The sequence below is a fragment of the Leptonychotes weddellii genome, chromosome 1 (genome assembly GCF_054177405.1).
Source record: "Leptonychotes weddellii isolate Sample4059 chromosome 1, ASM5417740v2, whole genome shotgun sequence".
Lineage (NCBI taxonomy): Eukaryota > Metazoa > Chordata > Mammalia > Carnivora > Phocidae > Leptonychotes > Leptonychotes weddellii.
Window position 1 is genome coordinate 107,292,148 of NC_138369.1, and position 3,820 is coordinate 107,295,967.

A 3,820-nucleotide genomic window follows, 5' to 3' on the forward strand; every position below is an offset into this window, starting at 1 on the left:
ATAGAGTTGTGCTTTTCCAACTGTAATGTGCATACAGATCACGGGGGTGTGGGGTGTGGGGAGTCTTGTTAAAATGCAGATTCTGAGCCAGCAGATCTGGGGTGGGCTCTGGGAGTCTGCATTTCTAACAAGCTCTCAGGAGATGCTGATGCTGTTGGTGTAAACTCACACCTGGAATCATATATACTCATTAAAGAACATTTGAACACTTGTTCAAAGATGAAATAAGAAAATAAAAAATTACCCATCATTTCATCACTAGAGCAATTTCTTTTATATATATATATATGTGGTCATTATTTTATGGTAAAATAAAAACCTCTAACATACTATACATATGGTTTGTAATCTATTTTAAGAAAAACTTAAAATGTCCAGAGAACATTTTCTTATATCATTAAATGCTTTTCTAAAACAAAAATCTTAATATCTCCACAATCTTCCATTGTTTGGATGTACCATAATTTACTCAAGGAGTTCCCAAGAATATCTTGGTTATTTTGGTTCCTTTCTAACTCTTCAAAGCAATTTTGCCACAAACATCCTTATAGGTAAGTCTTGCACATACACATGATGATCCCTTTAAGATCAATTCCTAGAAAGGAATTGCTGGGTCACATATTCCAGACAGTGTTTTAGGAACAGTTTATTTTTTTGATAAAGGGGTGCCTCGCTTCCTCCAGCTCTTATAATAGGTGCAGTGTATCAATTTAATATGCTGTTTTGGAAGAATCATTTGAAATATTTTACATTTCAGCTTTGCGCAGTGGCGGTATCGTAGCCAATGAGGTTTATCCGAGGCGCGATTATTGCTACATGAAATAGTTTACATTTCAGTTATGTTGATATGGAATTATACAAAGAAATCCTTGTAATAAATAGTCAATGGAAAAATTCCAGATCATGATAGGAGAAAAGGTGTGAGAGAGGAGCTTGCTCTGCATTACAATTCTGCTTTAGTTGACTCTGGTCTATAGGGGGGTCCAAAGGTGAGCATTTATCTCCAGGAGACCTTGTGTAGGGACCACTCTGATGCCTTGGTTAGGAGTGGGAAGCTCCGGGAGCATGGCTAGCTGAATCATTATTCTTTGTTTTATTTGCTGGCCCCCCTCCCCCCAAAATCTATTAAGCATGAGACAAAAAACAAAGCATGGTAAAAATGAATTCCTTGCCCTTGCCCCAAACTTTCTAAATGTTAATCCTGTGCATATGCTGAAAGGGAATTGACCTGGGTTCTCTTGCCGACTGCTTTTATTTAAGTTATGTTTCAACAAAGGGTCAGAAAAAATGCACATAAAGCAGCTTCTAGAGACATGGAAAGGCCCAGGACTCTTGGATGAAGGCAGCCAGGGATCTTTGGGTGTTTCCCTTGGTCCCACTTTGGCTTCCATGAGCAGAACAGAACTGTTTCAGCACACAGTTAGGAGGCCTCCCTTGCCCAGTCCAGCCCACGGGCTGACCTGGGGTGCTGTTCTTTCCTTCAGTTCTGGGCTATGCCAAACCCTTCCCCGCTTTCATGTTGTTTCTTTCCTGAACCAGAACACAGCTCATATTTGCCTCCGTCACAGACTATCTAAGCAGGGATCTCAAACCATTCCATTCATTATTTCTGAAGTATGGCATGGGGGTCACCAGCAAAAGACTCATTCAGTAAATGTAGATTCGTGGGTCCTATCCCAGACCTACAGAGACAATGTCTGGGGTGGAGCCCGGGACTCTGCATTTTGTTATTAACATTTATTATTTTTTAAAAAATTTTTATTTTTATTTTATTTATTTATTTATTATTTATTTTTTAAAAGATTTTTTATTTATTTATTTGACACAGAGAGACACAGCGAGAGAGGGAACACAAGCAGGGAGAGTGGGAGAGGGAGAAGCAGATTCCCTGCTGAGCAGGGAGCCCGATGTAGGGCTCGATCCCAGGACTCTGGGATCATGACCTGAGCCAAAGGCAGACGCTTAACTGACTGAGCCACCCAGGCGCCCCTATTTTATTTATTTTTAAAAATTTTTTAAAAAGCTTTTATTTATTTGGCAGGGGGAGGAGGAGAGGGAGAGGGTCAAGCAGACTCTGCACTGAGCATGGATCCTGATGTGGGGCTTGATCCCAGGTTCCTGAGATCATGACCTGAGCAGAAACTAGGAGTCAGACGCTTACCTGACTGAACCACCCAGGCGCCCCTTAAGTTTTATTTTTAAGTAATCTCTACACCCAACGTGGGGCTTGAACTTACAACCCTGAGATCGAGTCGCATGCTCTACTGACTGAGCCAGCCAGGTGCCCCCTGGGAATCTGCATTTTAAATGACTCCCCAGGTGATTCTGATGTACCCCAAAGTTTGAGAACCATTGAACAAGCTTCAGTGAATGTAGGTACTAGAAGGATATTTGGTCAGATGAAGAAACCAGAAGCCAGAAAGGTTGGTGATTTACCCAAGGCCATATTCTAAGGAGTCATTTCTCATTTCCTAGGACTGTAAAACAATGGGGTTGTGGTTTAGGGGAACTGCTCCTTTTTTTTTTTTTTAAAGATTTGAGAGCACACAGGTGTGTCGGGGGAGGGGCAGAGGGAGAGAATCTTCAAGCAGACTCCCTGCTGAGTGCAGGGCCCTGACACGGGGCTCGGTCTCATGATCCTGAGATCATGACCTAACCCGAAATCAAGAGTCGGATGCTTAACTGCCTGAGTCACCCAGGTGCCCCAGAACTGTTCCTTCTTTGAACTAGCCATTCCATCAGAATGAGGTCTTCCATTTTCCTACCTCACCCCTCCTCCCTGGTCTTGGAGCAAGCACCTGACTCAGGCTCAGTCAGTCAGGGTACCTCACTGGCCTGAGCGGACAGGGATGGCCCTTCCCAAACAGGAGCCCATCCTTTACTGGAGCTGTGGGTCAGAGCGCATTCCTCTCTGACAACCAGAGTGGGAAGACGTGAGACTGCAAGTTCTCAGAGCTGTGCTTCCAGCCTCGTGGAAAAAGTGAACCTGGGAAAATGAGGCCAAATGTGGAGGGAAGTAACGATAGAAGAACAGAGAGTGTAAGGGGGCCCGGTTCCATCGTTTCTGATGCCAGCTTTACAAATACTCTTTGGTTATACAAGCCGGTACCTCCATTCACCCATTTACTTTTCTTAATTGAATTCTGTCAGTTGCAACCAAAAGAATTCTGATGAGGCAGAGGCTGTGGTTATGGGCGCAGTTCCCACAATGCCCATGCTAGTTTTCGCCTCTGCCTCTGGGCCTTGTGCCTTCTCTTTCGCTAGCTGCGTGGTCTGCATGGGACTCCTTTGTCACAGTCAAAGGTCCAGAAGACGGATGTGTGACCCAAGTCACGCCAATCAAGTTCTCAGTTCTCTCCTGGAATTTTTCAAACTGAAATTAAAAGAGGGGTTCTTTCTTCCCCAGCTAAGAGAGTTTCCGGTGTCCATAGCGTCCATCAACTCTGTGAAGCACCTTGTCTGTGGGAGTGGAGAGAAAGACCAGAAGTGGGAGATGGGGAGCAGAGAGCCCAGCAACATTCAGGTGTCTGGTTCCAGATGACCTGGGCACCACCACCATCGTTTTTGGGTAAAGCTAATCTGAGCTGGGGTGCCATCATTTGCAATAAAAAGAAGTCCTCTCTAATAGAGGGCCCTGTGAATGGTTTGACTTAGACCTGGAGCCTGAGGCCGTCTCCAGTTTGGGCTGCTGCTTGTGGTAGGTTTATGCAGGCTGGACGGCTGGGGTTTTGTCACGAGTGTTTATCCTAACTGAAACCCACAGACACCCTCCTCCCAGCCACCACCATTCTCCCCCACGTACCCCTCCTCCCATACTAGC

At 44.8% G+C, this 3,820-nt stretch overlaps 1 pseudogene; it reads left to right on the forward strand.

The window, feature by feature from the left end:
* Positions 1-755: 755 nt before the first annotated feature.
* On the forward strand, positions 756-888 carry LOC115941970 (U4 spliceosomal RNA; annotated as a pseudogene).
* Positions 889-3,820: the final 2,932 nt, after the last annotated feature.